This window comes from Cavia porcellus, unplaced genomic scaffold (genome assembly GCF_034190915.1).
Source record: "Cavia porcellus strain 051 isolate PalLab524CR breed Dunkin Hartley unplaced genomic scaffold, mCavPor4.1 scaffold_46, whole genome shotgun sequence".
Classification (NCBI taxonomy): Eukaryota; Metazoa; Chordata; class Mammalia; order Rodentia; family Caviidae; genus Cavia; species Cavia porcellus.
In genome coordinates this window covers 3,193,751-3,219,087 of record NW_026947529.1, presented here as the reverse complement: position 1 = coordinate 3,219,087, position 25,337 = coordinate 3,193,751, and positions in this window count along the sequence as shown.

Here is a 25,337-nt window from a genome sequence, read left to right as displayed (position 1 = left end):
TGAAGTCATTTCTTGAAGGGAATTTCTTGAAGGGAAGTCATCAGTCATTCTTGAAGGGAAGCTAAATGATTTAGTTTGAGTAAACTTCAAGTATGTTGCTGTGCTTCTGTGTGATGTCCTCGCTGCCAGACATGAGGAAGGTAATGAGTGGGATCTGCTGGAGGTTTAGCTCCAGAAGGATACATTTTGCACAGCTGTGTCAGGCAGGGCTCTCCATCATCTGACTGGCCACCCTTGCCCAGTGCTGTCTCTGGCTTTGGGAAGTGTTGGATTGTAGTGAAGATTCCCAGTGTACTGGCTGGCCCTGGGCAAACCTTGCCATGCCATGCGTTTGTCATCCTTAGCCCTGCACCTCTGTGGCCCTGGGGCCAAGGCAAGGTTCCCACCAGCTGCAGTGAACAGCATCATCCAGACAGCTCTCCTGTGCATACTCTATTTGGAGGTTAGCAAGGGTTCCAGTTCCTTCCTGCTTCAAAGAGTACTGTGAATCAAACTCTTGAAAATTTGTGCAGCATTCTGTATAGGAGAAAACTATTCTTAGTCCTAAGAGTTCTGGGGAAGGCTGTTTAGAGCTCTGATGTGAGCTCCAAGATAGTGCTGTGCTCTGCCCCCCATGTCCTTCCCATTGTTGTACAGCACCTGCCTTAAAATGTGTCAGTGAATGGGGGAACAGCACATTTCAGGGATGTATGCCTGCATGAAACCAGTTTAGGAGGCTCAGTGTTTTGTGTGCTTGTTGGCCATGTCTGGTGATTCCCTTTGAGTTAGAAGAATTTGCCAGGGGCTGGGGATTTAGCTCAGTGGCATAAGCGCCGGCCTTGAAAGCAGGCAGTCGTGAGTTCAATCCCTGGTACCGATAAAAACAAAAAAGCCAAAAAAAAAAAAAAAAAAAAGAATTTCCCATTTCCCTCACAAAATGGACTCATGAAACCTCTTTCACACTTGTAATAAAAACCATCTATCTGACTATTGGTTGTAAAGAAATATTTCCTGTTTTGGTTTTTGCATTATTGTTGTTTTTCAAATGCAATGAATCAGCCCTTTGTAGCTCCCTTTGTATCACTGAAATCCTGGAAAACATTTTCAGAAATGAAAAGATCAGTACATACACAATGGTCTACATATTCCCTGTAGAATTTTTTTCTTTAGGATTTTATCTTTTTTCAAAAAGCAGTAGCAGCCAGTCTCCTCCAGGAATGTTTGGCCAAACAGAATCTGATGCACTGATATGAAAGACCCAGGGTAGTAAATCACAGTGAGAGAAAGGTCAGCACTGGGTGGGAACCAGCAAGAGAGAACAGGGGTATGGATGGTTCCAACACTGAGTGGAAAGATTGTACCAATTGATGATGTGCTTACGTTTGACTCAACTGAACATGTGGAAACTAATGAATCTTAACTTAAAATTATCTTAGAATTTAATGTTTCAAAGAACTATAGATTTAAGAGTAGAAATGAAAACTGAGAGAAATAGAAGAGGTAAAGGAAAGGGGAAGCGAAGGGCAGGTGCTTTGCAGGACTTGAGCCCTGAGTGGAGCTCAGGACACCGGCCATGGAGCCAGCGAGAGACCTGCCTTGGAATTCCACCAGACCAGGTATCTGCCCTTTATTTTCAGGTTGATCCCAGAGCTGGTGAGGTCACTGGACGTGGAACTGGCACAAGATCTGTAAGTAGACCTTGAGCTCAGTCCAGTACCAGCCCTGCTTTAGAAAAATCACCAACTGTCCTTGCTCCTTGCAGGCCCCAAAACCTCGAGGGCCTGTCAGGGACAGCTCTGTGTACAAATGCACCCCAGGAAAACTTCCCATTGTCCCTGACCCCACTCACTTCTGCATGCCTCTGTGTTGCAGGAGGCCCCAGTCTGAGAGTTTTTCTCCCTCTAAAGTGCCCCATGTCCTCCTCAGAAACCAAGAGACTAAGGCCAATTCCTTCTCACTGTAGTTCTCATTTTCAGTGAGATAAGCTTGGCCCAACTCAGTCAGATTAGGTTGGGCTGATTGTACCACCTTGCTTAGTAGCACCTGCCAGGAGCCAAGAAAGGAAACTCTGATGCCGAGGAGGACAGGTGTAAGCAGGGCTACAGGTCTGGCCTCCCTCCCAAACTGCCTTCCCAGGGTTTCCTGTGTGCTAAACATAATCAACCCTCACTTGCTGCCAGAGGTCCCTGGACAATGCTGTTACCATCTGTCCTCCACTTTGCAGGAAGCCAGAAATGCAGCTCCCTTTTCCACCCTTGTGACCTGTTGCATCTGTGAGAAAGCGAGTGGAATCTGCAGTGTTACTCTAATCATGGGTGCTCCACAGGGTGCTGTTCTATAACTATCTGAGAAGTGAGTGGACAGTGGGAGTGCATCCTGCCTGCCTTTCCTGCACCTTCAGTTCATATACAGATCCATCACCCCATTCTTTGTGCCTTTTCCCTATTTTATGTCCATATGTACAGAGGCCAAGAAGTTAGGCACATTCACCGTAATGTGGGTGGTACATGGTCTGCTCTCCAGGGTGACTGTGTGGCCTTCATAACATGGAAGCACAAGAGACCAGTGTTTGTATCTGCTCTTGTCATTGCATCATGGTCAATGCCTGGTACACTGATCATTTAAGGCACCTACAAGCTCCCTCCATGATGTCTGTGTGGAACTGGGTCATCTGGCATCCCCCTGAGATTCTTGCTCTGGATACCATGGAAGCACGTGGAATGACTGCCCAGTGTCCTTCAGAGTGAAGACAACTGCTCCACCCAAGTGATAGATCCTTGGAAGAAGGCAAAGTTTCCCCACGGGAAAGGAAAAACTGCAATGAAGCCAGGGTCCCCGTTCTGAGAAGACCTAGTTTTAGACCCAACTCCTCCTTCCTACCTCGCTTGTCAACTTAGAAAAGACACCATGCCTCTCAGGTCCTTTCCAGTGTGTCCCCCTGAGCTATGGAGGTCATATTGGCATCTGCTTCCTAGGGACATCATCATAGGTGAGAGATGACACTTTTAAATTTGTGGGCTGGTGTCATGTGTACACAGTGTACAGAATTAAAGGTGAAATCCATGAAAGGTTGGGAGGGAGGTGAATAAATTGCACACAGGCCTAGAACTTTCTGTATGGAGGTGTAAATGACACTCATCTCCTGGATATGTTTTCCTGGTATCATCGTGAGGGGGCAGAAGTTCATCAGATCAGCCATCATTTTGTTCCCTAAGCATCTCAATTTCTTCTGTATTGGTTCTGTGGCCTTAAGTCAGGACCTCACACAGGCTAAGCAAGCCATATGGATGCAGATACACCCCCAAATCTACCAGCACTGTGCCTACATTCACACCTGTGTGAGTCATTACATCCATGGCCAGCGTGCTTAACTGCTGAGAGCTCAGCTTCTGAAGGCCACATCCTGAGTAGCCCATTCCTTGACCATGGGTCACAGGTAGTGAAATTTGTTCAGCTTTGTATTAGCCAGGCTGAAATTTAGCCCAGGTCCTCACGCATGGTAGGCAAGTGCTCTATCCTGAGCTCTCTCCCCAATTCCTTACTTGTTCTTAATAACAGAACATGGCAGACGTGATGGCATGTGACTATCAAGGTCCACACATAAAATGCCTGTGACCAAACTCCTGATCTCTCCTTCCTCTGTTCTTTCTTACTTTCTCTCTGTTTTGTTTTTTCTTCCTGTCTATATCTCTATCTCTGCATCTTCCCTGAGGAGACACTGACTCTTTGCAGAGAAAAAGGGTAAAAGAGCAGACATCAGACCTCCAACCTAACCTTGTTCCTGCCTATTAGTAAGAGAGAGAGCATGAGAACAGATTCTGCCACAGATGTGCTTCCACTGATCATGCAGCCTGATCAGGAGAAACTAGGGTGGATCCCCCCTGAATTCCTAACCCATAGAACCTGAGAGAACTGAAGTTTACCTGTTGTACCTAAGTTTGCAGCCACGCATTCATCAGTGGTCACTGATGTGCTATAGCAGATGTGAGGTTCTGCCACCACCCCTGTCCCTTGCGCACTCCTCCCCTCCCTTATTCTCATCAGGCCCTCTATTCTCTCTTCTCATCTCTTTCTTGACTAAAAAAAATTGACTTTGAATCTCTAAATGCTTGGTCCTCTGTCTTCTGCCACACAGACTCAGCTCTGTACCACTTTAGGACCCGCATGTCTCAGGTTCAGGCATCAGTTTCATCTCAGTGAGGCTGTTCAGATGCCCCCATGTAGTGACCTTGGCCTCTGTGTGCCCTTGCTTTATTGGGATATAGTGCTGGGTCTTCTCTTCCACTACATTCTGCAGTGGTCTGTCACTCTCCTCCAGCCTTCCAGCTTCTGGGTGGCCAGTGACATATTGTTCTTTTCTGTGTTGGTGCCAGCCACGTTCAGCCCAAAAATAGGGTGAGAATTTGAGGCATGTAGGTTGAATGAATCAAATCAATTTTCCTCTGAGCAACCCACTGGGTGCCCATGGCATCACTGTGTGTTTGTGTGTGTGTGTGTGTGTGTGTGTGCATGTGTGTGTGCACACATGTGTGTGTATCCCTTGGGATGCTGCTTGAAATCAGTCCCACAGGTTTAGGCTCAGGTCCCAGGAGCTTGGGGGCTGGTTTTCTAATGCCTTTGGGAGTGAGTTGGGTCCTGTGCTTTCTCCTTTGGACTTCGCCCCTATCCTCTTCACTCTGCCCATGTCCTGTGCATTGGGCCTGGCATTGGTCCTCTCTTGGCACTGGTTCTCAAATGTCCAATGGGAGTGGAATAACACACATAGTCCTTTACTGTGGACATTCTAGCATGCTTGGGGGTGAGGCACTAGAGGGTCACATGGGGTTCTCTTCACCTGGGTACTGTCCCCTTCCACACCTGCCTGTAATTTGATACCGTCCCTACTAAGGCCATCATATTCAGGTTGCCTCACATTGCCATTCTCACATGAAGTCCATTGGGCAGGGCATGGCCTGGACATAGAACTCACCACTCAAAGTCACTGATGCCTTGCCCGAAGCCTGTGACACTTTATATGCCTATTTGGTTCAAAGATCATGGGAAAAGTTTCTATCATCCATCAAATACAGGACCTACACCTTAGCTCACACCGGGGCATCCACATGCTCAGCTTTTTCTTTGTGGGAAACCCAGTGGCTGCTGAATCAGTGACCCAACCTCTCCTGCTGGGCAGGCCCCAGTGGCAGCCAGGACTTGGGGGAATAACTTCAGCCTGGAGCATTCATAGCGTGGAGCAACCAATCAGCTGGCCTCTGTGAAGGCTACAGGGCTTTACACCGTGACACAGCAGATCTGTGATTGAAGAACGCACCCCAACCCCTGAGGAGTCATGGAGAGCTCTTGGGTCCCCACATCTACCCCAGCCCTGCCAGGATCCTGAGGGATTCGAGTTCTCGGCTGCTTTTTACTACCTGGGACCGGATGTCACTGCTGTATCCCAGTGCTCATTTCTCCCACTTGTTTGCCTTCTTGATCATTATGTTTCTTTCCTTATGTACAAAAGGCCTCATTATTCTTAATTGGGCTGTGTTCATGTGTCTTGTTCTTTGACTGAACTACTGGGTAAGAACTGAAACTTATAGGTGGTGACATGCTGAGCCAGACTTTATGCAAATTTACTCTGTCCAGAGAAGAGGACAAAGGCAGCCATATTTATGACATTGCATGGAAATAAACCACATGGGAATTCAATGGACACGCTGCCTGTGACACTGAACTTTATATACTGGGTTACAGACTTTCCTTGGAAAATACAGTGCCTCACATTTTAGTGGCTGTATTACAACTACAATACTTTACTTTTGTTATTTTTTTTCGTGTTAAGCACTCATAAGTTAAAATTAATAATTTATCATTGGAATTATCTAACATATAAACATGGGTGTGACACTCCCATGGTTCTGCTCTGTAACCAAAGAAAGTGTGTTAGTCTCCTTCATATGAAATAGACATAAAATGACCTACATGTAATTAAATGTGGAGCAGTTTTGATGTGTATATGTCTATAAAGCCAGGAACATAATTAAGAAAACAAAGAATCCTAAAAATTACAAAAAAATTCCTGTATTCTTTTTCTATGCCCTGTCAAGAGTCCATGAATACAAGAATGAGAAATTGATACAATCTGTCTGGATTTTCCCTTCTCAGACAAGGCAAGATTAAACAGTTACTTACAGCAGGGTAAGGCAGGGGAGAAACATAACTGTAGTGATGTGGAAAAGGTAGGACAGGTAAATTACAAAGACATAGGATGAGCGGAGGCCAGGATCTAGTTGGAAGGAACATGTATTTGTTTAGCGAGTTGATGAAAATATTCTGGAAGAGGATACTGGTGAAGGTTTCACAATGTGGAGAATGCACTAAATCGCACCAAACTCGTCAACTGAAATAAGAATAAACCCTTACATTTCATTTACAATGATTCTATCACTGGCAGCCCAGAATAAAATAATAATAAATAGAATAATAATTAAATCTGCAAGAGAGGGGAATGGCAGGAGTGGGTCAAGAGCTGCCTGCAGGTAGAGGTCAAGAGATGACTCCTGCTGTGGATCCACCAGGAGATCCAGCTCTGCAGCTGGTGGAGAAAGGAAAACATGTGCCTGCTCTTGCTGTGGGGCCAGAGCTGGTGAGGGAGCTGCAGGTGGAGGTGGCACAAGCTCTGCGGGTGCAAATTCAGAATGCACTGGAATTGCCTCTTCAGTTGCAGGAGAAGAAAACATCACTGACTTTCCAGGGATTTCTCAGGGCCAAACCTTCCCACTGCCTGTCAGAGGCAGCTGTGTGCATGAACACAGCCCCAGTAAAGCCTTCCAGTTTGCATCCCCACACTGACTGCTGAGGTGATCATGTTCCTGGGTCTCCCATCATCTGGGCACATTGCTCAGTTCCCTAGCACATTCCTCCTCTCAAAGACACAACCCACATCCCAGGCTCCTTACCCTGTGACTTAGGCTCGAAGGACTTAGGAGGCTCCAGATGGTCTATGAGAAGCTTGGCCTTGGGATCCACCATGGAGTCAAGGACAGGAAATGCAGACCTGGACCTAACAGGGAGGTAGCAAAGCGAGAGGTCTGGCCTCTCTTCTAACACTACCTACACAGTTTACCTTAGGCAGGGGCACATGGGTCTCAAATCCAGCAAGTTCAGTGTCTACTCCCACCCTCTCCCAACTACAGTGTGGTAGTGTGGGCCTTGTGATCCCTGAGAGGCTGACAGAATGCTCCATGGGAGGCAGTCCTTGCTTAATGCTATGACACCACTCCCTTCTTTAGGGAAGCATGACACAGTTTCTCCCTGCCCTTCCCCACTGCAGGTCAGCTCAACAAAGGCGAAGAATGATATCTACAATGTCTTTGCACTCAAGGGCTCAGGGCTGGTGCTTCATGAATATCTGAGTAGTGAGGAGTTATCGATATGTGTCCCGCATTTCTGCAGTGTCAAGGTCAGGCAAAGATCTGCTGCCCAGTTCTCTTGGTCTAAGTAGAACTCCTCCTACATGGTCTGTAACCTCTTCTAAGGGAGGCCTTGGACACAGAAAGACTTCCTTGAGGTGAACAATATCTGTTCTGCTGCCAGTGCTGACTTGGTGGCCTCCAAAGAACATCAAAACTCAAAAGGGCAGTGGTTGCACCTGTTCTGCTTACAAGATCATGGACAATACTCAGAAAAGTGTCTTCACACAGGGTGTCTTCATATGTATTTTGGCTTGATGACACCCACCCACTTTGCAATGATACCTGTGGCCCAAGCACACTTTGCCATTCCTAAGAATTCCTGCCCTGAGCATACCCTGAAACCCCTAGATTTACTCTCCAATCTCCTTTCCAAAGAACAGAACAGTATTCCCCATGTGTGTGTGTCAGTGAGGGGGGTGGAAGGTCATCCCTGTAAATCAGGACAGCCTCCTTAGCAGGTCTTCTTGGGCTCAAGGCCACAGCTAATCCCTTGCCATGGAGCCCCCATTTCATCCTCAGTGACCCTAAACTCTGGAACCACTCAGCACCCGCAGGTCAGTGTTGTAAACCAAGACTGAGGTGCTTGCACATGGCCAGGACTTGAATACACAGTGGCCATGTCCCGTGGGGCTGCTCAGGTGAGAACACAACTTCCCAGTATCTGAACTAGTCCTGGACTCAGTGTCTCTGAGTGGCTGGTGGTTGAGCCTAGGGATATGTGTTCTGGGCTTCCCCTTGTCTCTGGGCACCTCTGGGCTCCTCTGTATGCCATTGAATCCTGGCCTGAGCTGGATTCAGCTCAGTACTTTAGTCAGCACACTGAGCATTAGGTTTACCATGAGGTAGACATTGATCTACTGCAAAGAAGTTGAACTGTTTCAATTTTTTGACCTTTTAACTGAGATGAATGTAGATATGCTACTGAATTTACACTCAGGATTTGGAGAGCATAATATCAAGAGCATTTGATGGTTCTTTTTACTTTTGTACTAACTTTATATATGGAAGTAGGATTTGAACAAAGAATTACTGCTTTTTGGAAAGACTTTCTTGTCTTATTTTAATATAACTCAAGTACATATTAATAAGGTCCACATAAAAGATGCTATTGTTAAGTCTGTAAAAGGATAAAATACAGAAGAATAATGAGAGAATAACACTGGATACTGTATTGTGCACAATGATTTCTTAATGATCTATATTTTCATACATTTGTAAAATTTGTTACTCTTTTTACAAATTTTAAGGCATGCTCTCACTAAGATAGTGAGTTTCCCAGATCAGGCTTAAACCTTTCCTTATTCAATCTCCCTCCCTTACCCAGAGTGCTGGAATGCAGATGTACATTATCTTGAGTTGGTAATCAGCAGTAATTTTTTGCATTCATAGAATGAAATATTTGGCTTTGATCTTTAAACACTTTGCAGAAAGAGTGGATCTAGTTCTAAGCTATATACCAACTTCCTAACTGGCCATTGTTTCAAAGTAAGTAGGATTGAAAATCCCATTAACACTGTTTGTAGATTCTCTGTTTTGTAACTGTGGTCATCATGTGCTTCAGAATATCAGTGCAAATGCCTTCTGCACTGGGACTGAGGCTTGGTTACCTTGAAGCATATTCTCTTTTTTTTGTTGTTGTTTGTTGTTGTTGTTTGTTTGTTTGTTTTTTATCCGTCATGGATTTTGATGATTGTTTGAAGTCAAACCACATGAAAAGTGTGAAAGCTAATGAGACTTGGGGCACACTACCCTCCAGAAGGCCAGGACACTGTAAAATATTATTTTTCATACTGTGGATTTCCCAAGTTTTTTTGTTTTGGATTCAGTTTCTATGGATTGAATACTGAGATTTGCACTTAGCTCCATGGCCTTCCACATTTAAAATTCTTTTTATTTTAAACTAGGTTCTGGATAAGTCGCTATATTGCTGAGGCTGTCCTTAAATTTGTGATGTTTCTGCCTCAGCCTTCCAGACCGCTGGCATTACAAGACACTCCACCAGACCTGGTTTCATCATAGTGTTGTTAAAAACTCTTTGGCTGAGCATGGAATGTTGAAAATGCCTGCAATGCCTGCACTCAGGAGGCTGAGGCAGCAGGATTCCTGGGAGTTCCAGACAAGCCTGCAACACACTCTGAGTTCAGCTTAGGCCAGAGCTACACAGGAAGAACTTGACCAAAAACTGAAAAAGAAAAAGAAAGAAAACTAAAGGAAAGGGAAATGAAGGAAAGCAGAGGTGAAAGTGGGGAGGGAAGGGAAGGAAAAAGGCAAAACAAAACAAAATTCCTGGTGACTATGAGTTTTTCTCTATTGGGCTGGCCTTTTTAATCTGTGGTCCAGTTCTTGCAGTATAGGACCCTTTTGACTGTTGTCACTATATTATATACCAGAAAACTATGTTTTTTGTCGCCTCTAACTTTAGTATTTTTTCCATGGCTATAGGATGACTCTTTGTCCTTCCCTGTGCATTTTCATTTTGTTTTTTCTATCAGTGCCAAAATGGCACTGATATTTTGACAGAAAGGGCATTTAAACACCTGGTTGCTCTGGGTAGCATGTACATTATAACCACATGAATTCTTCCCATCCACCATCACAGTCTGTCTTTTCTTCTCTTAGTGCCTCTTCACTCATCACTTCAATTTCTACAATTTTCCAAGAACAGGTGAGTTTGGATTAAATTTTACATGAGTATTAACTCTTTTTGATGAGTTACGAAATGAATGGTGTTCCTACTATTTGGGGCTGAAGTTTGTTTGAAGCACATAGAAATGAATTGACTATGACTTATGGATATTGTACCTGGAAAGTGAAGTTATTTGTCCATTTGTTCTAAAAGTTTTTCAGTGGAGTTTTAAGTTTCTTATATGAAATGTTGCCTCCTCAGGAACAGAGACATCTCTTATTCTTCCTTTCTTATTTGGTAAACATTTGGGTTCTTATTGTTGACTAAATTCTAGGAGTAGGACTTGAAGTAGTGTGTTGAAAAGAGTGCAAAGCTTGGTCTTGTTCCTGACTTAAGAAGCAAATCTTGCAGCTTGTCATTCTCTGAGCATGATGTCAGTGCTGGTCTTGTCATGTCTGTACTTTGCTGTGCTAAGATTCATTCCTCCTGCACATGGTGTGTGAATGGTTTTTATCATGAAAGGATGGTGAAAATTTGAATTTCTCTAAGTGATTTTCCAAATCTCTTGAGAGGGTAGCTGTGCCTCATGCTGTGAATGTGGCAAGTGACACTGAATGATTTGTTCAAGTGGAACCATTCTAGCACCACTGAGGGTGAACCCAGTGTTCATTGTGGTATTTAAAATTTTCATGTGCTGGTGAATTTAGCTGATGTACATTTGTTGAATCTTTTTGTGTATGTTCATTAAGAAAATTGGCCATTAGAGCATTACAATTTTTTAATGCATTATGGTCTGGTTTCACTATCAGGGTGACTTTGTCATCTAAAAGGAATTGGTGGTGGTTCCCTCCCCTTGAAAGACATGAAAATAATTAGTATTTATTCTTTTTCAAAATTTTATTTTGAAGATAGTAAAATACAACAGAGCAAACAGAACAAAGAAAATTGAGACAATGCAGTGAAATTGGAACAGAACTTCACAGCAGGGTCCATGATAACAGTAATAGGTACCATAGTATATCTCATTGTCTTCACAATTGGTTTCCATTCAATTAGTTATAGTGAAATCCAAACAAACACAGAACATTTTAAAACCAATCAAAAGATAATATTGAAGAGAGCAAACAATCAGAACACAGCAAAAAATTAAAGACAATGTTTGTTTTCAAACACAAGATAGAAAGAAATCCCCCATATTTTTGATATTGCACACATTCATCTTCCCAAGAGATGCTCAGAATTCTGCCTCTCCTTGCTAACCAAGGGTGAGTAAATGAGATGTATGGCTCTCAGTCCATGCACCAGTAGGCTCTCAGGAGATGTTGACTGGTTCTCCTCCTGGCTTGCACCAGGGGTGCTGGCCAGGGCGGCAGTAGAATTGTTTTCTTGTTCAGCTGCCTAAGTCTCAACAGGGCCAGATCCAGTATTTATGCTTTACTAAACACTTCATACAAATCATCAGGAAATTTATCATATCCTGGCATTTGTTGTTGTTGTTAAGCAGTTATGATTGTTGACTCATTGCCTTTGTTTGTTAATGCTATGTCAAATGGTGTGTTTTCTTCTGAGGGTGTGGGTCAAGGACAACATAGGAGATCATGTACTGATTAAGGATCATGTCACATTTTACTTAGGGATGTTGCAATTCACTTTTGTATCTTCAAACTACCCCTACAGTATATATTTTTGTGAGTAATCTGTTAAGTAATTTAGTTTTTTAAAGCACACTGTTGCAGGGTGCAGTTACTCCTGGAGGACACTGGGGCAAAGCTAGGTCCAGGTCTCTTATTTCAGGCTTTGTACCATTACCTGCCTGCAGTGTCCACACCTCCTGAACTGCTCCCTAAAAACAAATGTCTTGCTCCACAGCTGTGGTGAATTCACATGTGGCAGTTGAGATCTCAACTGGGTGGAAGACATTAAGTTAAGGTAGGCTCTGAAACATGCTGATATTCTTGTACAGAGTTCCCCTTAGTGGGACATGGAGCCTCAGGACTGCAGGGAGGAGCTTGGATAGCAGGGCCACAACAGCCCTCTCTTTTTCAGCATGCAGTGTATGCTGTTTGCTGAGAATCTGACTGGTAGATCAGGAGTCCTGGACCTGAGACTTTCTTGCCCATGGTACACTACTAGATGCCGTGGTGTCCTCCACATCGGTATGGTCCATCTTCCTCCTATTTGAATTTCCACAGAGATCTGAGGAGCCATGGGCTTCCCCTTCCATGCTCCAACTCTATGGTAAGTTTTAGTGTGAATCTTATGATCAGGAAATTTAACTTATATACATTTAACCTGGAAATGCCACTTCTACAGACTCGTTATAAAATATGAGATTGAGAGATACCTGTGATCTCTTCTTATTCAGTTATGAGTGTTGATAGTTAGAAACCATGAATGTACCAAAGCAGAGTTGCTCAGTCAATTATACATTTATAGTCACAGAAAATGCTGAAAGAAGGCCATGTCCCAGGCCATGTCCTGGATCCTACCTCAGATGATAGAAGAGCTCATAGCCTGGCCCTCTCTCCATTCAGCAATGAAGAGGCTTGAATAGCAGGTGAGGACAGTAGAGAGGAGCTCCTGGAGAGCAGAGCACTGAACCTGGGAGGAAGCCTTTTTGGTGTTTTTTCCATTTTTCCATTCCATTGCATTATTTGTAGTGTTGTTTTCAATATTCATTTTATTCAAATAAGTTAGTATTTAATTGTGGCTAATTTCTTGAATACGTATGTGAAAATGGATGATTTAATTTCATTATATATACTGAAAGTTATGCACAATACAGACACTTCAAATATCACTGTAAATATAAAATAAGGAGGCTTGGTATTCAGGAAGCCAACACATTGCTCACGACTAACTTCTAAAAATTCTAACACATAAAGCCATGAGGATCCTGCTTTGGTGGGTATCCCTGCCCTCCCTACCGTAAAAGCCACCATGCTGACCTGTGCCTGCTACTGCCATAGGACAACAACAGATTTGCTTCAGTGTCTATTTTTCCAGCAAGGAAGTCCTGAATCTTCCTGCTTTCAGGCAGCACAGGGAGTGTGCAGCATGCACAGGAGCCTAGCACTACCTGCCTTACACCCTTTTCCCCCACCTCATCCATGCTGGAGCCTGCAGACAAGGGAAGGCAGAGCAGCCAGGATGCAGCAAAACCTCTAATTCCTCAGCCCCAGGGGCCTCAGTTCCTGGGTCCTGGTCTCAGCTTCCACCAGGATTCAGGTGCTATCCTGAATTCATCTGGCTTAGTGGTCAGGGCACCAAATCTGCACCTCTGGGGATGAAGACCACGAAGACCACTGTCTTCAGTGACCCTTCTACTCTGCAAATTTTGCTTCTATCTTTGCGACTGAGGCAGTGGCATTGGAACAAAACACAATATTTTCATTACATTTTTCTTCGTTGTTATTTTTTCTGGCTTCTTTGTTTTTTAAAGCATATATTTAGAGCTGCATTTTGCCAAAATAACATTTCTTTGTCTTTTCACTCCCCAGATAACAGAAGTTTTTACAGATTTCTACTCTAGTTCAAACCCTATGTGCTTGAATGCTGAGAATACACTCTCAAGCTTGGTAGAATGAGGGAAGCAAAGCAGAAACTGAAATTGGGGACACTGCTGTGCCTTCCAGCATTTTGTACAGCAAACGCTGAATCATGCCTTTTTACCCGTAACATATGGGCTTCAATACCAAGTGAATCTGCCACTGACAAATGAGTTTCCTACATTTACTTCAAACAATCTCATTTCCCCTCAACTTGCTAAGCACATGGTCTAAGGATTCTTACACCCAAACTTCAAAAATAATTTCCAGTAAACAAGAGACTGCTAGCCATCCTGAAATCATGGTGGGGTTGTATGTAAAGACACAGTCTGATCCACACCCAGGCAATCATGAGCTAAGGGGGCAGAGATGGCTTGTGCAGATAGAAACACACTGAAATTGTCAACCAGCAGCAGCATCAAGCAGGGAGCAGAGCTGCCGAACCCACACATTTGGGTGATGGAATCATTTGGTGGGTTTTGCCTTGGGTTTACTGAGGTGGCTCAGTAAATCTAGGTTGCTGTAGTGCATTGCCAAAGGGAAGTCATGTCCATGTATCATTTATTTGGAGTTATTCATTTGCAATTGTGAAACCTGCATGCATGAGGTTTCACACGTCTGCCACTGAAGACTCATCCACAGGCATTATTTCCATGACTTGTAAAGGATCAGTTTATTTACACAACATGCAGAATGCTGTTCTCAGCCTTGTTTTTCTCACACTTGTGCATTTTCAATCATTTCTTCAAAAGGAAGCTAAACGATTTAGTTTGAGCAAACTTCAATTGTGTTGCCGTGCTACTGTGTGATGTCCTTGTTGACAGACCTGAAGAGGAAGTGAGATGGACCTGCTGGGGGTTCAGTTCCAGAGGGATACTCTGCTCAGGGTGTCAGTCAGGGCTGCCTCTCACCTTACTGGCCACTCTGCCATCCAAATGCCCTTGCTCGGTGTTGTCCTTGGTGTTTGGAAGAACTGATTTGCAGTGTAGACTCCCAGCGCACTGGTTAGCCCATGAAAAACCTTGCTGTGCTGAGTTTTTCACCCCTAGACCTGCACCTCAAAGCCCCTGGCCAGAGTTCCCTCCAACAATCATGCATGGCTTCTCCAAACAGCTCTCCTGTGCATGCCCTACGTGAAGGCTAGGGAGGTTCCCAGTTCCTTCCTGCTTCAAACAGTACTGTGAATCAATCTCTTGAAAAGAAATCTTGAAAATTTGTGTAGCATTCTCTGTTGGAGAAACCTCTCTTCTTAGTCCTGTGAGGTCTAATGATGGCTCTGTATATAGCTGTGATGGGAGCTATGGTACAGGACTCTGTCCCCCATGTTCTCTTCATTGCTGTTCAGCTCCTGCCTTAAAATGTGCCATTGGATGGGACACAGCACATCACAGTGACATGTGCCTGCATGAATCAACTTTGGGAGGCCAAATGTTTTCTGCACCTGTTGGCCACAGGTGGTGATTTCCTTTTGAATTACAAGACTTTCTCTCTTCTCTCACAAAATGAACTGGTGAGACCTCTTTTCCTCCAATAATTAAAACCCTGGGAAAGTGAAGCACTTTCAGCAACAATCACAGCACTACACAATGAACCAGTCACAGATGCTAGGTTTAGCTGCCTCTTTAACTTCATGAGGCTTTGGTGGGGACACCCAGATACAAACGATAACACCTTCGAAAGTAAATCCTCTGAAGATGCCCATGCTCTGGAGTAGAAGATAATTCCTTTCCTTAGTCCACGGTTTATCTTATTTTATTTTATTAATTTATTTTTCAAATCTCTCACTGTGTAGTTCAGGCTGGCCTTCAAATCACTATGTAAATTAGGCTGACCTAGACCTAGACCTTGGAATAAATTATGATGAAAGGACCAAGGCACTGGATTCAAACTTCAGCACAGCAAAATTAAATAAATCTATAAATAAACAGACTTTGTATAAAATAATCTATAAATAAAGAATACTGCTTAGAAATAAATCTATAAAAAACAAAATTGCTTGTCAGTAAATCTATAACTAAATAAAGCTTTTGTGGATAGCTCAGATCAGAAGTGTTTTAAAAGCAATTTTATTTCATTATAATTGACATACAATGAACTAACAGGGTTAAATACAAAATTGGATGAAACTTGACATGGGTCAGAGATGTAGCTCATTGGCAAAGTGCTCCCTGGCAATCACAGGGTACTGAATTTGGTTCCTGGTACCAAAAATAAACAAATCTGAAACTAAAAACAAACAAACCTCTAGGAATCTTGTCATACATGAGCCCCTTGAAAATCATCACCGAAATGGTGATGTATACGTCACCTTCACATTTTCCTTATGGATCCTTATAATTGCTTCCTTCCATCCTAAGCAATGTGTCTGCTTTTTGTCTCTGGGAAACACTTTGTATTTTCTAGAGGTGACAGGTCTGTAACTACACAGGATGCTGGTATACTAAGATGCTAAAAATTAAAATAATTGATTAAAAGATAATTAACAAAATAGTTACATAAAAATATAGTTATTAGTAATATTGTCATTCTGTACTGAGCTCATTACCCTAGTAACCAAGCACCAACCACATAGTTATAAATTAACTGACTGCATAGTTCTGCTGTTCTGTAATGCGTCACCCCCTCCCCCCACCTTAGTGACCTGTGTGCTATGTCAACATTTGTTCCCCTTGTAAGAGACAAATGATCTTGTGTCAACCATTATTCCCTTTATGAGAGACAAATATTCCCAGAATTGGCAGCCCAAGGGCTATGAATTGGCTAACCACCCACTGTGAAATGCCTCTTACCTCTGCAAAGGGGAACAAAGGCCCACCTTATTTCTGTTTCTCATCACTATGTACTTAATGATCAATGAGCTAATCATAAATGAACTATAAAAATCAGTCAAAACTCTAACTCAGTTGCAAAGCTTTGCCAATTCCATCTGCAGTGTGTCGCTGGGCCAGCTAAAATAAAAGCGATTCTTTTAAAAAAGACATCTTGTGCCATTTGTCATCTTGGGGTCTTGCCCATTTTTCATCATGGGGCCCTGTTTTTTGAGTAGAGTACAACATTTGGGGGCACTCCGGGATTACATGGGGACCCCTCCCCACATTTTTTCACCAATCGATCGGCTTGAAACATCTGTAAGTATTTGGATCATTTATTCTTTGTAATTTGAGTGCGCACCTTTGAAGTTGCAGAGAGCTTGGCTGGTTCCTTCTGCACCGGAGCGGGATGCCCTCCGGGACAGGGCTTCTAGGCCATTTGTGATTTGGGATTTTTTTTATCCATTTGGTTTTGTGCTTGGCATATTTTTACGGTGGAGCCATTTGTTCATTTGAATCTGTTACCTCAGTACAAACATGTAGATTTCTTTTTTCTCTTAAACTACTGTTGCAGGTTCCATGCGGCTTATTGGACTGAAGGGTCATAATGAAAATTTATTTCCCTTTAGGTCACCGAACCATGGACAGAAAATCCTTTGTTTTTGTCTTTAATGTTGGTCTTGTCTTTTGTGGCGCCTTGTTTAATGTTTTAGTTCTCAACTGATTATGTACAACCTTGGCATGTCTTTAAAAGTATTTTTCTGGTTAAAATGTAAATATATAAAAATACATATATATTTACACACACACACACACACACACACACACATATATATATATATATATATATATATATATATATACATATATATATTGCTTTTAAAATCCTATTGGTATTACCAAATAAAGCCAGGTCATACTGTTATTGAGCCAGTTTAAAAAGTTACAGTTTTTAAAGTGTAACATTTTAAGATGGTAAAAAGACATAAAATGATTTAATATATTTTAGACTACTAAGAAAGTCACTTCAAGGATTTTGTTAAAATTTTTAATGTTGTCTAAAAAGCTAGAAAAAAGGTAATTGGTAATAAACAGAAACAGAAAAACAAATGTGTTCAGTATTTGACAGTATTGGATCAGTAAACCTTACTGCAAAATGTTTCCATTAAAATGAGATTGTATTCTAAAAAGGGGAGGACAAACTAGAGCCCTTTGTCATCCCAAGTTTATATAATGATAAAAAGTCAGTGTTGATCATATATAAAATATATTTGCCTATGAAAATAAAAATTAAAAAGGACTGTAATTCTCAGTCCCATCCGGACTAGAAACCATCAGCGTTCAGAATTCCTGTACTCCTCTTCCCCACCCCCCTTTTTCTAAGGACCCTCGGGGCCTTATTTCTCTTTTGAAATTTGTCTTCTCCATTCATCACCCCACTTGGGATGACTGCCAGCAGATTTTACAGGTTTTGTTTACAGTAAAAGAGAGAGAGAGAGAAGAAAAAAAACCTTCATGTTGTGGGATAAAAAGCAGTGTGCATTCCAAATAAAAACCTGTCCTCTAATCCCAAATGCCAGAACCATGTTTTCCCTTTGTCCTGCCTCAATGGGACAACCAGAGGTAATAAGGCTCTCGTTCAGTATTGCCAGTTGTTCTCAGAAGCCTTTAAGGGCTGCCAGAAAATCCACCAATTTGTCCAAGGTAACAGAGGTGAGACAATTAGATGATGAGTCTTCCTCAGGGTTTCTAGAGAGATTGCTAGAGGCCTATTACATTTATACACCTGTAGATCTGGTAGCACCTAAAAAGGCAAGGGCCATTAATAATACCTTTGTAACTGTCAGCACCTGATATTAAGCAAAAGTTGCAAAGAATTAAGAGACTTTAAAAAATGTCTCGCAGTTAGTTATTAGAGTTTTCTTAAAACTGACTCTTTCTCCAGCTGGTGCAAGCCATTCAACAGATTCCAGTTCCTGTGACTAAAAAACAAATATAAAAATTTCTAGGAGCCATAGGATATTGCCTGCTTTAGATTACAGACTCACGAGACCAGGCTTTTCAGCAATTGAAATCAGCCTTAACAGAAGCTCCAGTTCTGGCTGTGTCAAAGTTGCAAAAACCTCTTTCCCTCTATGTTGATAAAAAACAAGGGACAGCAAAAGGAGTACTGACCCAGAGTTTAGGACCATGGCAAAAGCCTATTGCCTATCTTTCCAAGAGACTTGATAATGTGGCAGGGCAATGTCTGCCTGGCCTGCAGATGATTGCCTCGGTGGCCCTCCTGGTGAAAATGGCCCAAAAGGTGACATTTGGAGAAAAACTTTTAATTATCTCCTCTCATTCACTGGAGACTCTCATCAAAGCTTCACCGGATGGATGGCTGCCTATCATGTATTACTTCTAGATCTGACTACCATCAGTTTCAAGGGGACAGTGTCTTTAAACCCAGATACTCAGGTGCCTGATGATGACCTCTAATTGCCCCTCTGATCATTTCATGGGGCTTTGACCAGACTTGACAGATGAGCCACTGTCCGGAGTTCCATCATATTCCATCTCTGATGAAAGCAGCCACATATATCAAGGTAAGCAGGTCGTGGGAGCCACTGTCACAGACTCTCAGATTCTATGGGAACAAATCTTAGAGCCAAAAACATCAGCCCAATAGGCTGAACTCATTGCCCTCACTGAGGCCCTCAAGTTTTCAGACAGATAGCAGATATGCATTTGCTACTGCCCATGTTCATGGGGCCATTTATCAGGAATGAGGTTCACTGACTTAAGGGGGCCAAAAGATAAAAATGCTCCCCAAGTTTTGGATTTGTTAGCTGCCATTTGGATGCCAAGAAATGTGGCTATTAAATAATCTACCAGATGCAGCTCCCCAAAAAGCAGCCACAAAATCAGTGGGGATTGAGACAATCCCGGCATTGCTACTGATTCCACCCACTCTGTCAGAGCCCCTTTGCACTCAAAAAGACTTACATTTGGCAGCTCAACTCCAAGCAAAGTCTGATATACCTGGGGGCTGGTACCAACTGCCTCATACTCAAGTCCTCCTCTGCAAGGCCTTGAGATAAAAACTCATCCAACAAGCTCATCTGTCCACTCACATGGGAGGATCAAAACTCGCTGCCCTTTTTGAGATCATTTCTTTATCCCTCAGTTATCAAAGCTTACTCAGTCTGTGAGCCTTAGAGGCCCTCAGTGCCAGTTGGTAAATCTTAAGCAACCACAACAAATGAAAACCACTTGGTATCATGGGACTGTGCCTGAAAAACATTGAGAATTAGATTTTACAAAAAAAAAAAACCTGGAATTCAAGGGAATGAGTACTGGTAGATAGCTTTTCCTAATAAGTCTTGAGTCAGCCCTGATAGCAGTTTTCCCAATTTGTCCTCCCTTTATCCATGGGGTCTGACAATGGTCCGGGTTTTATAGCCCAGATAACTGAAAAACTAACCCAAGCTTTGCAGATTGATTAAAAACTCCATTGTGCTTACCGGCCTTAAAGTTGAGGACAAATAAAAAGTATAAACCAGACTTTAAAAATGGTAGTAACTAAGATGACATTCAAAACTGACGAGAACTGGGTGAGTCTCCTTCCTTTTTCCCTCTTGCGTGCACAATGTACCCACTATGTTACAGTTGTTTCCCCTTTAATGTTCTATGTGGGAGACCTCCTCCTCTTATTCCTAAGATTTCTGAAAAAAAAATTAGCTGAGCTGGCTAATCAAGATCTTGCTAAGTTCCTCCAGGCCCTTTAACTTGCTCTGACTTCCATCCATCAGTTATTCCGAGAACAACAACCTCTGCCTACAGCCCATCCTGAAGACAAACGTCCTGCCATGAAACCTAGGACACTACTCATCAAGAGACATCACCGTGAGTCCCTCAAACCATGGTGAGAAGACCCTTACACAGTGGTCCTCAGCACTCTGACTGCCTTCAAAGTCACAAAAAAGCCTGCCTCAATTCATCATTGCTACCTCAAGCCAGTTCTGGCCTCTGACAGCAATCAACCTACAGGTAAGTGGACTGTTGTTCCCTCCAAGGATTCTTTAAAGCTTAAGATTGCCAAATGTATCTGATAATCTTGTTCTTAGGTGTTTTTCCTTATGGACACCCCAAGGAGATACCTTGTAACCCACTGTTTAAAACTTACAATTACTGACTATTTCACTGGTAAATTATTGGAAGCCAATGCTACTGTCTATAAGATAATTAAGATAAATTTATGTTCCCTGTTAGATAACATCCCAGCAAAAATTAGACAAAAAAATTGTTGTTGGGTGTGCATGTCATGCTGCCTGATTGGTTGCTAATCGAGACTTACAGGGACCTATGTATTCAAAAAAAATTACCGTCCACTTACTGGTATCTTTGTCCCCAAAAGCAACAGCCAGCCTCTGATTATAGGTGTTCACAATCCATAGAGACAAAATATTTTGTAGACATTGGGGTTGTAAATTTGTATCTCCTTGACAGGGAAATAAATGGGGTCTTTAACTTTTTCCTCACTTTTGAGACCCAATCTTCTGTTCTCCTCCACTAGACTTCCTGCTCCTGAGACCTTTTTGCCCTCTGCGATTTCTGTGACATCTCTAGCCCCTTCTTGCCTCTGGACATTGCTTATGGCAAATCAACTTTTAATTCCTGTACAGATGACACCTTTGTTGGTGGGATGCTAAGCCCTGGCTCACACTGAACAATGTACAGGGTGCTCCAGGAATCTGTGTTTACTCTGCCTCCTACTCCTTGCACACTTCCCCTAATGCTGCACTCTATAATCCTACCTCTTCAGCTTTGATTTATACTTTTTCCTATCCTGCTAATCAACACCTTGTTGCTCCCAATGGAGCCTGGTTTGCCTGTAGTTCTAATATAACTCCTTGTTCCATGCATCACCTGTTTACCCAGTGCCCTGAGCTTTACATATTAGTCCATATCTTTCCCCAAGTGTATTGGTACCCTAGAGATAATGGTAAGAGTCACTTGTTCCCTAGCTTTGACTTAAAGAGTCCAGTAAGAGCAAAAAAATCCTGCATTATTACCTGTATTACTAAAAATTGAGATAACAAGGTCAATAGGTTTAAGAGTGTCCAGCCTAATAGTCAAAAGACCAAAATTATAGACACTTATGTGTACTCATTGACCAAGATTTAGCAGCCCTTAGTGATTCTGTCTCCAAATTAGAGGATTCTTTAAGTTCACTGACTGAGATGGTTTTACAAAACTGGCGGGGTCTAGATCTCCTGTTCCTAAAGGAAGGAGGCTTTTGTCTGACATTAGGAAAATATTGTTGTTTGTATGCCAATCATTCTGGGGTTATCAGACAAAGTATGGCCAGCCTTAAAGGGCAGCTACAGGATCAAGAACAAGCCAGACAAACGGAACAGAATTGGCTTGAGGGATGGTTTTCTCTATCTCCCTGGTTGACAACGTTAATCATAGAAGCCTCCAGACCTCTGTTAATCTTACTTACTTTTTTAACAATTGGACCTTGCATATAAACAGATTAGTAATATTATACTAAGATGCTAAAAATTAAAATAATTGATTAAAACATAATTAACAAAAATATTTACTTAAACATGTAGTTATTAGTAATATTGTCATTCTATACTGAGCTCAATACCCTAGTAACCAAACACCAACCACATAGTTATAAATTAACTGACCACGTGGTTCTGCTGTGCTGTAATGCGTCATCACCCCACCTTAGTGACCTGTGTGCTATGTCAACTTTTGTTCTCCTTGTAAGAGACAAATGATGCTGTGTCAACCACTGTTCCCTTTATGAGAGACAAATGTTCCCAGAATTGGCAGACCAAGGGCTATGAATTGTCTAACCACCCACTGTGAAATGTCTCTAACCTCTGCAAAGGGGAACAAAGGCCCACCTTATTTCTGTTTCTCATCACTATGTACTTCTTTTTTTTTTTTTTTTTTTGGTCTTTTTCGTTTTTATCGGTACCAGGGATCGAACTCACGACTGCCTGCTTGCAAGGCAGGCGCTTATGCCGCTGAGCTAAATCCCCAGCCCCAATGTACTTAATGATCAATGAGCTAATCATAAATGAACTATAAAAATCAGTCAAAACTCTAACTCAGTTGCACAGTTTGCAAATTCCATCTGCACTGTGTCGCTGGGCCAGCTAAAATAAATGCACTTCTTTTAAAAAAGACGTTTTGCGCCATTTGTCATCTTGGCGTCTTGCCCCGTTTTTTCATCATGGGGCCCTATTTTATTTGAGTAGAGTACAACAAAGAGCTGAGTGCCAATTAGTGACAAGGGAACTATGTGGCAAGTGGAACTTAGAGTGTGAAGTCCTTGGGTGTCCCTGCCTCACCAGAAGGAAATGTTTAATTGGATTAGGAATTTGGTTCCATTTCAGCAATAATTGTCACCCCCATGCTTGGCAATATGATCACTTTCAGAATTCAGAAATTATATGAGTCTGAATGAGTAGCAAGCTTGTCTTGGAGAACTGATGCTAGCTTTTATTTCATCCTTACTCTGTTGCAGACCATTACTATCATTTAAATGTAATGTCTTCACTTTACACGGTAACTATGCTCCTTTTGTTTTCACATACTGGGTTTCTAGGTGGAAAATTAATAGAAACGAGTGAAAATCATTAAGATGAAGTCTGCTGCCTCTAACACAGACTTCCGACTCTCTGTTCTGTTGTGTCCTGTCCTGGCCTGTTCTCAGAATATTTTCTGACATCAGTGGATTTTTTATTCCTGGAGGATTGAACCTTAATCCTGAAAATATTTGCAGCCCATTATGGAAAGAGTCCACTGATCCTTGAAAGAAAGCAGGGGTAGCCATGAAATGGCAGGGATAAATAAGAAATTTAGAGAAGACCTAACACCACCACTTCTCAAAATTCAATGAAATCAAATGGGAAATTGTTCTTCCCAATTCATTCCTGGAAGCAAGCATTACCCTGATACCAAAACCAGAGAACAATCCAAATAAGAAAGAGAATTACAGACCATTCTGCCTAGTGAAAATTGAAGCAATATCCTCAATAACATACTGGCAAACAGACTGCAGAATATCATCGAGAAGATTGTACAACATGATCAAGTGGAATTATTCCCTGGGATGCAAGGGTGGTTCAACATACATAAATCCATACATATAATACACCGTATTGACAAATCCGAAAGCAAAAATCATGTGATCATTTCAATAGATGCAGAAAAAGATTTTGACAAAGTCCATCACCTATTCATAATAAAAAACCTACAAAAATCAGGAGAGATGATCTTTATCTCAATCTGATAAAAGCCTTTTATTACAAACCAACATTCAACCTCATACTAAGTGGACAAAAACTGAATTCTTTCACTCTAAAATGAGGAACAAAACAAGGATGTCTACTGCCTCCGCTCTTATTCAATATAGTCCTGGAAACTAGCTGGAGCAATTAGACAAGAGAAAGAAATAAAAGGAATAAAGATAGAAATGAAAATGTTAAACTATCATTATTTGCAGAAGACATGATACTCTACTTAGAAGACTATAAAAATTCCACCAAAAGAATTCTAGTTAAAGAAGAAAATTCAGTAATATAGCTTGTTAAAAAGACAACACTCAACAATCACTAGATTTCATAAACAAGAATAAAAAACTCATGGAAAGAGAAATCAAGCAAACAATAACATTTACAATAGCATCCAACAAAATGAAATACTTAGGAATGAATCTAACAAAGGATGTAAAGGATCTCTATACTGTAAACCACAGTACTCTCAAAAAGGAGATTGAAGACGATATTCTAAAATGAAGAGCTATCCCATAGTCTTGGGTAGGGAAATTCAATATAGTGAAAATAACCATACTTCCAAAGCTATTGTACAGATTCAGTGCAATCCCAATCAAAACCCTGTAGCATATCTCAAAGAATAACACAAAATAATTCCAAAAATTCATCTGGAACCAGAAGAGACTTAGAGTAGCAAAGGTGATGCTTTGAAACAAAGGAAAGATAGGGTTCATCAAAATCCCTGACTTGAAATTATACTATAAAGGTATCGTGATTAAAAAAATAAGATGTGGTACTGACAAAAAACAAAACAAACAAAACCAGACCCAAAGATCAAAGGAACAAATTAGAAGATGGAAAAACAACCCCAGACCACTAAACCATCTTATCTTTGACAAAGGTGCCAAACAAAGTCATTGGAAGAAAAGCAGCCTCTTTAATAAATGGTGCTGGAAAACCTGGCTCTATACGTTATGAATATTATCATTCAACGTGTATTAAGCTAGGATCAGAAGAGATCAAAGATCTTATATTAAAACAGAAACATTAAATCTGCTGCAAGATAGAGTAAGTAAAACTCTTGCAGACATTGATGTAAGAAAAGACTTTATGAAGAAAACTTGGATTGAACAGCAAAAATCAAAGACAATTAAGTGAGAATCTCACCTTACTGGAAAACTTTTTAACAGCAAGAGAAATCACTAACAGAGTGAAAAGACAACCCACAATGTGGGAGAAAATATTTGCCAACTCTTCCTCAGACAAAGTATTACTATTGAGAGCACGGAAAACTAAAAAATTTCAGTCTTCCCAGATTTAAAGACCCAATCCAAAAATGTGCATCTGAGGTGAAATACACAGTTCTCAGATGAAAAAATAGAAACAGCAAATAAATATGTGATAAAATATTCTGCATCACTCGACATTTAACAATTGCAAATTAAATAACATGATATGTCACCTTGCCCGAGAAAAAAAAAAATGCCTACTGTCAAGAAATCAAGCAATAACGAATGCTGGAGAGGTTGTGGGGGAAAAAGGAATCCTTCTCCATTGTTGGTGGTAAGGCAACCACTGTGGAAATCAGTGTGGAGATTCCACACAAACTAGGTCTACAGGTCCCACTCAACTCA